General features: G+C 42.4%; 1 pseudogene; it reads left to right on the top strand.

Annotated features, from left to right (window-relative positions):
• The first annotated feature begins 7101 nt into the window (after positions 1-7101).
• On the top strand, positions 7102-11031 carry LOC113928555 (annotated as a pseudogene).
• The last annotated feature ends 772 nt before the right edge of the window (positions 11032-11803 follow it).

The raw sequence follows: 11803 nt of genomic DNA on the forward strand, positions 1-11803 counted from the left end.
TGACATTGTATCAGCTCTGGGCCCTGGCCTTGAAGGGACTGATAGCTTTCCTTCTTACTCTTGGAGCCCTGAGTGCCATGGAAAAAATCTAGGCCACTTCACTGGGGAGAGACCATGTGGAAGAGCATAGAGACACCAGACATGTGTGAAGAAGCCCTGCTAAATGTCCAGCCTACTGAAGCCTTCAGATAACTTTAGCCCCTGCCTCCACTTGACTGCATGAGATCAGAAACTAGAACTGCCAAGTTCAGCTCATTCAGCCCACCGAATCATGAATGTCAATAAATTGTTTTAAGTCTCCCAATTTTGGATCAGTCTGTTCCATAGCAACAGATAACTTTTAATCCAGTAATTCTGGGAATCCAGAAAAAATTCTGATATATGGACCAAGATTCATGAACAAGGATGTTTAGTATATCATTGATGCTCACTATAAAAAAGTAGAAAAAAACAGTACAACAGTCAAGTAAACTGTATATATAATTTATTATGTAGCTATTTAATGCCCAAGAAGAGTTTTTAATATCATAAAATGCTTAAAATGTATGTATCCAAAAAAAAGGAAAGAAAGAAAAGAAACTGAGTTCTCCAAATTATACATACTCTATGATCACATAATAGACTTATGTAAAGAGATGACTGAAAGTAAATTGGCCAAAATGTTAGCATTTTTAACTGAGTGGTAGGTATGGGATAATTGTTATTTTCTTCTTTATACTTCTCTGGATTTTCCAAATTTTCTACAATGGACATTTATTTTTCTGATCATAAAAGTAACACATGCCTATTTTAAGGTAAAAAAAAAAAATTCAAAAGGTCATAAAAATAAAGTGATAGTCAACCCAAGCCCACCTTGTAGAAGATAACCACTATCAACATTTTGGCATTAACATTTAGGATTTACTTTCTTCTGTACATTTCTATATGTAAATGCATTTTAAAATAGGCAACAATACTGTACATGCTGCCTTATATTCTGATTTTTGTACCTGTTTTATACAAGAAAATAAATCTTAAAACATAAAATCAGTATTATTTTTCTCAGGTCTTCTCATTGCCTTTTTTTTTTTTTTTTAAGATTTTATTTATTTGACAGAGAGAGCACAAGCAGAGGGAGAGAGAGGGAGAAGCAAGCTCCCTGCTCAGCAAGGAGCCCAATGTGGGACTCGATCCCAGGACCCTGGGATCATGACCTTGGCCGAAGGCAGCCGCTTAACTGACTGAGCCACCCAAGCATCCCTTCTCATTGCCTTTTTATCACTCTTCTTACATACAAGTTTTCAGAGAGGTGCAGATATACATAAATAATGTAACTACAGGAACATAATATACCATGCCCAAAAATAGCAGTGTAAAAAGTGTGCCATTAAGTAGTAATTTATATATGAGGAAACTGATACTTAGCAACTCAGAGAAAAAGGCTTCTTGGTGCTCCCTTTTCCCTTAGAGTTGCCTTGGAGGACCTTGAACCTGACACTGACCCACAGCGAGTGAGGCCTGTTTAGCAAAGAGGTTACAGGCAGAGCTAATCCTAGCCAGCCTGCCTGAGTTAGAATTCTTCCTCCTCCACCTCAGGCTGGCTCTCTGACCTTGGGCAAATGACTTGACTTCTGTAAACCTTCATTTTCTTATCAAAAAAATAGAGGCAATTCTATTAATGTCCTCAAAGGGATGCTGTAAAGACTGAATTGGGCAGTCCATGTGAGGTGCTTAGCATAGTCAGTTATTATCTAGGTGGTGGTGATGTCATTAGTCTTTCTTCCTAGAAAGGGTTGTCACATTTGATCTGGCTTAAACCCCACCAAGACAAGCAGCATTTAATCCTTTCACTATTCTGCCAACATAAAGAAAAAAAAATCAAGAGACAGAAGACATTACACATTATAAAGTATACATATCATAATAAAATAATGTGCCACAGGGGTGCCTGGGTGGCTCAGTCGGTTAAGCATCTGACTCTTGATTTTGGCTCAGGTCAGGATCTCAGGGTCATGAGATCGAGCCCCTTGTCGGCCTCCTGCCTCAGCATGGAGTCGGCTTGAGACTCTTTCTCTCCTTCTCCCTCTGCCCCTTCCCCACACACACGTGTGTACACACATGAGCACACACACAGGCACCCTCTCTCTAAAATAAATAAATAAATAAAATATTTTTTTAAAAAAGAAATGGAAAGAAAGGTTAACATTTAGGTTTTTATACATTTTGTTAGGCATTAAATAGCGTAATAGTAACAAGAGGGGATGGGGAGGAAGAGAGCAGCTATAATTTTTGTAGGCTTTCCATATGTCAAGTACAATACTCAGCTCAGGTAAGAACTAAATGCTTCTTACAAGTATTTTTGCCCCCATTTTACAAATTGGGAAACTGAGGCTTAAGGAAATTAAACAACCTGGCCTAACAACACGCGACTGATAATTGGATCTGAACCCAGTGTATCTGATTCCAAACCTCTGAGCTCAACCACAAGGATACTCTTCCCAACAACTCCATGAAGTAGGCATTAGCTGGGGTGTTACCCAAGGTTAACACCTAAGAATCTTTCCATGCTGGAATTTACAAGATCTTTTCTGTAATAGTCACTCCCTCAAAACCTAGATGTAAGTTCCTTGATCAGAAGCTGATTTCATGGCTGCACATTAAAATTACATAGACAGGATTTTTTTTTTTTTTTTTTTTTGAGAGAAAGAGAGCAGGGAGGAGGGGCACAGGAAGAAGGAGAGAGAGAATTCCCAAGCAGGCTCTACACTCAGCCCAGAGCCCAACAGGTGGCTTGATCTCAAGACCCTGAAATCATGACCTGAGCTGAAATCAAGAGTCAGTCACTTACCCAACTGAGCCATCCAGGCACATCTAGACAGGATTTTAAATACAGCAAACCCTCCCACAGAGATTCTATTGTACTGTGTCTGGGTGGCCCAAGCCCAACTTAGCCCAACTAAGCCAGCATGGAGAAGAACTGTGTTAAATGGTCCCAAGACCACCCACAGCTTCTGAATGGATTCTCAAGTGGTTTCCCCAACCCCTCAGCTCCCCAGGATTCCTACTCCAACCAGCAGCACCTACAGCTCTTGTCCTAGGTTTGCTCTTCTCTCTGTCTCTCTCATTCATTCTCTGCTCTGTCACCAATGACCTTAAGTCACTTCCCTGAATGATCTACCTCCCCCTTCACCCTTCCAAAGTTTCCTAGAAAGCTTTGGTGAAAACATGTTCTATTCTTTTATTCCAGTGAGTTTGGGAAACCACTCTCTCTGTGGTTTCAACAAAAAAGGGGAAAAAGAAAACTAAAAAGAAAAGAAAAGATAAAAGAGAAGAAAAGACAATAAAAGAAAAGGAAAGAAAAAGGGATGCTCAAAATCACCATTCACTGTTCCTGGGAACCTATCCTATAAGTGATTTTTAAGAATAAAGAACGGAAAACTTGTCGGACCCTTCCTGCTCCAAAATTGCCTGACAGGAATTTTGCTGGTTTCTTAGGTGTTCTTCCAGATACAGGATCATTCTGTATCTTGGGGACTGCGTGACCTTGAGAAGTAGTTTCTGTTTTCTACAAGTTACATTACAGTCTGTGGAAGACATTTATACATAGTTCTTATTGCTCAAAAAGTGTTCAGGTTTTAAAAATCTCAGACCTTCTAACTGCTAAATGGAAAACCACAATGATTTGTTCACCAATAAAAACATATTAACATATGGCCCAAAACTAGCGTATCTAGGTTTTTGTTTAAAATGATATACCACTATTATTTTGACTGACTACTCCTTTATCTTATTCTATATGCATATATGGAACACAATTCTGAAAATACTTCTTTTAACCCATTTAAATCTTTATCTTCCCATTTTATTTATTTATCTCCACCTCAAATAGCTCACAGAGGCATAAGTGAATGTAAAACTTTCACTACTTTTCACTGACAAATCCACAAAAAAAGGACTTTTGATTGGGCGCCTGGGTGGCTCAGTTGGTTAAGCGACTGCCTTCGGCTCAGGCCATGATCCTGGAGTCCCAGGATTGAATCCCGCATCGGGCTCCCTGCTCAGCAGGGAGTCTGCTTCTCCCTCTGACCCTCTTCCCTCTTGTGCTCTCTATCTCTCGTTCTCTCTCTCAAATAAATAAATCTTTAAAAAAAAAAAAAAGGACTTTTGAGATGAAGTGACTGTTTTCTCTCCCCATCTTTGACAGTTTAACATCTATGTGGCCACAAGAAAAAGCTTTAAGTAGATCAACCTTCACCTGTGCTTCTAGTGAGACTCAGAAATGAGAATGACGACCTTATCTGAACAACCTGAAACCGATTCCAGCCTCTACAGAAAGCTTTTGCAGTTCTGCATCCCGGAAGAATCTGAGACTTTAAGAAGAACATAAGAACTGAAACCATGATCCTGCTGTACAGTCTCCTCTTGAAAGGACTTTGGCTTCACTCATGTGCACCTCATTATTAATTTACCTTTTGCTGCAGAGATGGAAAGAAAAATGCACAAGGACCAAATCTCAAAGAGGCCATACGGGAAAAAAAAGGATAGGGTTTACCATGGTGTTTCTGGAAAGAAGTTCCAAAATGTACAGAATTAAGAACAAATTGTTTCAGCAACACAAGGCTGCTTCTTATCCAAACTGGTCCTCAAACACGCGCACACACACACACACACACACACACACACACACACACACACGAAAACAAGAGTTTAACAGTGGTTCAAAAAGTTACTAAATTGGGTGCCTGGGTGGCTCAGTCAGTTAAGCGTCTGCCTTCGGCTCAGGTCATGATCCCAGGGTCCTGGGATCGAGTCCCACATCAGGCTCCTTGCTCAGCAGGGAGCCTGCTTCTCCTTCTGCCTGCTGCTCCCCCTGCTTGTGCTCTTTCTCTCTCTGACAATTAAATAAATAAAATCTTTAAAAAAAATTTATTAAATTAAGCAAAAGCATCTAAACTGGGATAAGTAGTTACTTAGGGATAACTTACTGCTTTGAAAAACAAAGTGACTCTAAGAATTTTAAAAGCATAATGTATAAATTATATAACATTAACTATAAAAAGTCACTCAAAATCATGTTCACTGTAATTATTATAACTTTTTAGAAAAGACACAATAAAATGAATAAGATATACTCAGTTTTGTTTTTTAAAGATTTTATTTATTTATTTGATAGAGCAAGAGAGCACAAGCAGGGGGAACAGTAGAGGGAGAGGGAGAAGCAGGTTCCCCGCCAAGCAGGGAGCCCGATGCGGGGCTCGATCCCAGGACCCCAGGATCATGACCCAAGCCGAAGGCAGACACCTAACCATCTGAGCCACCCAGGCGCCCAAAGATATACTCAGTTTTATAATGATGTGGAATAAATTGAAATCAGAATTAGTTAACAAGGATGTGGACAAGGTCCATTTTAGTATTTAAATAGACTTGTTTAAAACTTCTCCATGGAGGGGCTCCTAGCTGGCTCTGTCAGTTAAGCATCTGCCTTCGCCTAAGGTCATGATCTCAGGGTCCTGTAATGGAGGGCTCCCTGCTCAGCGGGGAGTCTGCTTCTCCCTCTCCCCCTGCCCCTCCTCCCCCCCTCCTGTTCCCACACTATCTCTAAGAAATAAAATCTTAAAACAAAACAAAAAACTTCTCCATGGATACAGATATATCTATATGTGTGTAAGATACACATACACAATTTTTTTCTGGTGATAATCACGAACAGTTATGTTTAGTTGAAAGCTGTCCAATTGAGCTTTCTAACTATATACTAGTGACAGTATCTTTTTAATAGAACAAGTGTTACCTGGGCAGTAAGGATATAGCCCATTTTAATTTTTTTCTGTTTTCTTATGTTAAAAACTCAATACATGCTATTTTAAAATTAAATATCATTACCCATTCTATTATCAAAAAAATTGGGGAAGGGGGCAAAGTCATCACATTAAAGTTAGAGTTGGTTTACAAAAACATGATTTAAGACATCTTCTAGGAATCCAGATTTTTTTCCCATTTACATATTTATTTCACTGCCCAGTCACATCCAGATTTTAGTTTTGTATTATATTCTAGTAAAAAAAAAAAATTCTGAAAAAAAACACCTCAAGACCTACCAGAATAGACAGTTTTTATTTTATTTTGTTTTGTTTCCAAGGCTAACAAGTTATTACATGGTCTTATTTTAAATAGAGCCAAGGGAGTGCCGGCGGGGGGATATGGGTTGGGGAAGGATCTACATTTTCATAAACTGTACTCAGATTTTGAGTATAGTATGCTGTTCCTCACAACTATGGGTACTTTTATATTTCCTTGTTCCTCACAAAGTATAATTGTTTCATGTTTTCCATTGTCCAGCCCCCAAAAACCTTGACTGAAGAACCAGCAGTCTGTGCCGGGTTTGAATTCATCATTAGCACCCAGGGTAACTTCAGTCCACAGAATGTAAGAAGACAAGTGAGGCAATGTTTGTGGAGTCCAGCGGCTGAACCCGATCCACAACAGAAGAAATGCCCCAATTGTCCTTCCTAAGCAAAAACTGCCATGATTCCCCATAAACAAGCAGTTGTCCGTTGACTGTTATAAATAGACTTTAATATACAACCAGCTGTCTGAGAAAGAGTTTATAGCTGTTGACCAAAGACACAGTAGGGAAGAGAAATGGGAGGTTTCCACATAGCAGGAGAATGGCTTGTATACAGTGAGTGAGGGTGCACACAGATCCCCCATTTAAAATGTTAGCATGCCTGAATTCGAGCTAAAATTAGGGGATAGCACAATGGGCTTCATGTGGGAGTCTTTTCAATAGAGACTGTATTCTTCTCTGATGGGCACCCTTGAATTCGGGATTGTGAAATAAGTAGGAGTTACCATCAGACATCCTATAAAGTGCTGGTCAAAGGAGATATTTCAGAAGATATATAGCAAGATGAACCAGTTTGGCTGTGATAAGAACTAACTTCTGCCCCTATCTCTTCCCCATTTCCTGTACTGCTTTTCTTTATCTTTGCCAAAATGACTGTCCTTCTTTGCCTTCTTTCCCAATCTCCCCAGATAACAACTGTGAAAGTGTTCTGAACAGTTTATTTTAACCAGGCCCAATCCCTGGGGCAAAATGCAGTCTCAAAAATCTGATGGGCTATGACAGAGAACAAGGCCCAGAGAAGCCAGCCAGGGCACATGCCTCTGTACTGCAGCAGGATCCCACCCACGGCTGCTCTGAGTTCTGATCAGCCAGCCAGAGATAAGAGGATGTGGCTGAGGCTGAAGGCAGATGTGGTACTGTTGCAAAGCTCAGTAAAACTAAGCAAGGAAGGACAAATGTGCCTCAGAGAAATATGGAAATAGAAGGGTGGGGACAGCAGACAGACACAGGAAAGAATCTAGCAGAATCTAGAAGGAAAGACTTAACAGAATGTTTAACAGAATGTTTCTCCTTCCTGTAAAATAAGGAGGAATGAAGAAAGAAAAGGATATTTTAATACAAAATAGTACACTGTGTATATTTTTAAATGTACATTTTTCCAAATGAATTCCTAGTTTGATCTCCACCCTCTAAAAAATTTTAAAGGGATCATAAATTTTTAAAAATCACTTAGATAAAAAAATAAGACTATCATGACTGCTTTTGAACTATCACCCAACCTATGATCCCAGCTTACCCTGAAAGTGACATGGGTGAGAAAGTTTATGTTTAGTTTAAACTGTATATATTTTTTCCTTCTGGTTGAGGCACATGTAATTTAACACCAGGTCTTATTTAATAATTACAAGGTCTATTTTAAAGATTGAAAAACTTTAAACTGAGTAGGCAAGAGAATGCACCCTTAGAGATGTATACCCTGAAGATCTGAAATATTTGATATCTCATACTACAAACTTGTAAGTGATTACCCTTTCCTTGGAAACTGCCATTCCTGTTTCCTTTCATAAAACAGCACCTCCCTCAGAGTGTTGTAATAGAGCTAAGTGAGTGGGAGAGTGCCTTGCCCACGGCACCCAGTAGTGTAATATAGAACGAATTAATGGGCTTTAAAACTTGCCACTGCTTTTTTTTCCACGGTAACTTTGAGCTTTAGTATTCAGACACAAGTGCATGTCAGCTTACAGCTAGATGAATCTTCACGAACTGAACATACCCATGGGACCACCACCCAGATTAAAAACATTCCCAAAACCTAGAGAGCTCCCTTCATACTCCCCTATGGCCACTATTGCCCCACCTGTCAACTAACAGTAACCACTATCGTAACAATATCAGTTTTGTTTTTAAGATATATATTTTTAATTGTGGTAAATAGACAAAATAAAATTTACCATCCTAACCATTTTTAAGTGTATAGCTCTGTGGCATTACGTATGTTCACATTGATGTGTACCATTATCAGCTTCCACCTGCAGAACTCTTCATCATCCTAAGCTGAAACTCTATACTAATTAAACAGTCTCTACCCACTCTGCCCAGGCCTTGTCAACCACCATTATGTTTTCTATGTCTATGAATTTGACTATTCTAGGTACCTCATATAAGTGGAATAATATATTATTTATGTTAGTGTTGCCTAAGAGATACATATCTAATATAAGAGACCACAACTCTGGCACTATGGTTAAAGAACTTATTAACGATAATTAAAAAGGTGCTATAGGGGCGCCTGGGTGGCTCAGATGGTTAAGCGTCTGCCTTCAGCTCAGGTCATGATCCCAGGGTCCTGGGATCGAGCCCTGCATCGGGCTCCCTGCTTGGCGGGGAGCCTGCTTCTCCCTCTCCCTCTACTGTTGCCCCTGCTTGTGCTCTCTCGCTCTCTCTACCAAATAAATAAATAAAATCTTTAAAAAAAAAAAAGCTGCTATAATTAAGCTAAGCAGTCATTAGTCAGAAAGCTCCTTAAACGACAAGAAGAAACTTAACCCTTCTATGAGACCAAAGGCCCAACCCTCAACCAAGGGTCAGTGTCCAGCAACATCCTCCACACCGAGATTCCCAGGCTCTCAACTGACACTGACTAGTAGCTAACGCCTTAGTGTCCTGCATCCAAGCTAGCCCATGACAGAGTACTCCAAAGAGGCTGGGAATGCTAGATGGTGAGGAACTGATGTTCCAAGGCCCAGGTCAGCTTTGGGCCAGCCCCAGGCCTATGATACAAAGAAGGACAAGAACAGGGGAATAGGTTGTATCCCAATCAGACACCTATTCAACAATTCAAGTTTTACCCTCACCCCAAGGGCAAACACACACCCATTCCAGCTCCTCTTTTCCCACCTGAGTGACCTTGAAGGTGGTACTAAGCCTGGCCAATACACAATCTAGAGCAGAGCAATATTCAGACATTCAGGCAGAACAGGCCCGGCTCCCCCCCCCCCCCCCACGAGGAGGATGACGGGATCAGCGCTAGAGGGGCCTCCACCATATCAAAGACAAGTGTCCAAGGAGACGTTACTCCCATAAATCCATCCATCTTTGAGAAACAGAAACCAAATTTCACCCTCCCTCCCAAGAGCTCTCACCACGATGAGGACTAATCCCAGTCCCTCACTGGAGTCCTGAGACTTGAGCGGCTGTGGCTCCAGTGGGACCTTCCAGAGTATCTCCAAAGCAGGCACACTTTTCTATCAGCGATGTGTCCAGGTGGTACACACATCTTGTGTTTGTCATCCTAGACCATCAAGGAGAAAAGTCCGACTTCAGGGACGACAGACTGACCCGGAGGAGCCAAGAGCAGGTAGGAGCGGCCCTTGAAGGAACAAAGGACGGGAGGGTGGACACTGTCATAGCCACAGCCCATACTTAGGGGCATCAGTAGACGAGGTGGTCATTTACATCTCAGACCCCCACCAGTCCCATGAAATGCTACCAGGAAGCTTCTGGACCATTCCTTCCCTGACAGAGACCAGAGCAGCAGCTACATACTAGTGGACCTGAGGGTAAAGCCACGTCATCTGGCAAAAAAAATCTCATTCACATGGGACGGCAGAATCCAGCTGAGAGAATCCAACGGCTCTACCCAGCAAAAATGCACGACCAAAAACCCAGAGCCCATTGCTCAACGCCCACCTCAATTGGGTGGCGCTGCGTCAGGCACCGCTGCGCAGTGGCGACGCTGCGTGCTGCCCGAGGAGGCGACATGCGCATGCGCAGCTGCTGCGGTAGAAAGTCTTGTGTAGGACCCGGGGCTGCGCGAAGAGAGCGACGTGGGCGTCCGGCGCTCCTCGCTTCTCGCCTGGGTTCCTGCGGGCAGCGGGTCTACTTCCTCAAAGGGAGGTAGGAGGCTTTCTATTCAGAATATCCTGAGTGTTGCGTGGATGGAAAACCCATTTCACAAGAAAAGGTTGAAACCAAGAAAGCCCTCATGAGCCAGTGTGCGAAACCAGTGCTCAACATCTGCTACAGGCCAGCTTGTGACCAGGGCAGCCCCGTTGAAGTCCTTCGGTTGCTCCACCTTGGAAGAGCCTACCATGCATCCAAGTGCGAGTTCTTGGCCAACCGGCACATCACAGTCCTCCTGAATGTCTCACAGCGGACCTTGGAATCCTGCATGACTCACCTGCAGTACAAATGGAACCCGTGTAAGACAGTCACATGGCTGACGTTAGCTCCCATTTTCAAGAAGCAATAGGCTTCACTATGTCAGGGAAAGGCGAAGCAAGGTCCTGGTCCCCTGTGAGGCTGGGCTCTCCCATTCACACACCATCTGCATAGCTTACCTAATGAAGACCAAGCAGTTCTGCCTGAAGGATGCCGTCGGTTACATCAAGCAGAGGAGGAGCGTGGTCTTGCCCAACTTCGGCTTCGTGGGCCAGCAGCTCCTGCGGTATGAGTCTGAGATCCTGCCTTCCACACCCACCCCCCAGGCTCTCTCCTGCCAAGGAGAGGCAGCCAGCTCTTCATTCATGGCCCATTTGCAGACAGTGAGCCCTAATATGCAGGGTTCCTACTGCGCATTCCCTACCTCAGTGCTGGTTCCAGTGCCTATGCGTGCGACAGTCTCCAAGCTCAGCAGGAAGCCCACAGCCACAGCCACATCTGCAAAAACTGGGCTAGGGGAATTAGCCCAATCCCAACAACTGTGATTTTATTTTTTAGACTCAGACATTTCATACAATACTGAAAACCTCACTATTTCCCACTGTGAGTGATAGTAGTCACCAGGCCTGCAAACGAACTTCAGACCAACCTTAGGGATGGGTTTTTGGGACTGAAGGAAGGTCAAGCTGTTATGAGAGCACAGCATGTGCTGACTACTGTCCAGACTCGGTGCCTTCTCAGGACTGCACTTCTCTGTACACCGATTAGTTCACCTTTTCATTTCAAGCTTAAGGCAATAGATAACCTGTAGCAAAATGGAAAAAAAAGCAGTTGCTAGATCAAGAGAAAAAGCAGTTATGAAGCCAGTTCATTTCAAAGGAAACACAATTTCCACCTTTAACTTTGGCAATCTCAGAATCTGTCTCCATTGCTTCAGGGCATAAGCTTTTCATCATCCAGTCAGGAAAATAACCCCACAGGGTTTGTAGGGACGCAGTCTGTATGCTGATTTGAAACCTCAGATGTTTTTGAGACTCCTTCATGAGTGCAATGGAGGCAATTGGTTGAAGTAGTGAGATGTTGACCTTTCTGGGTGTCCTGTCCCCTGTGGGTTCTTCCCTGACTTTGGACTTTGCACTATTCTTATTCATACTTGAGCCTTTCTTATTGTACCTCTCCTCAAACCATCTCTTCTGTCATTTGAAAAACGTTCTTCAGACCTTATACCAAATCAGGCCTTTGAGGTGGTGGCAGCGGGTGGAAGAAGAACAAAAGTACCTACTGTCTGAGTCAGGTGGCGCTGAAACAGTCATATTC

The sequence above is a fragment of the Zalophus californianus genome, chromosome 5, assembly GCF_009762305.2.
Source record: "Zalophus californianus isolate mZalCal1 chromosome 5, mZalCal1.pri.v2, whole genome shotgun sequence".
Classification (NCBI taxonomy): Eukaryota; Metazoa; Chordata; class Mammalia; order Carnivora; family Otariidae; genus Zalophus; species Zalophus californianus.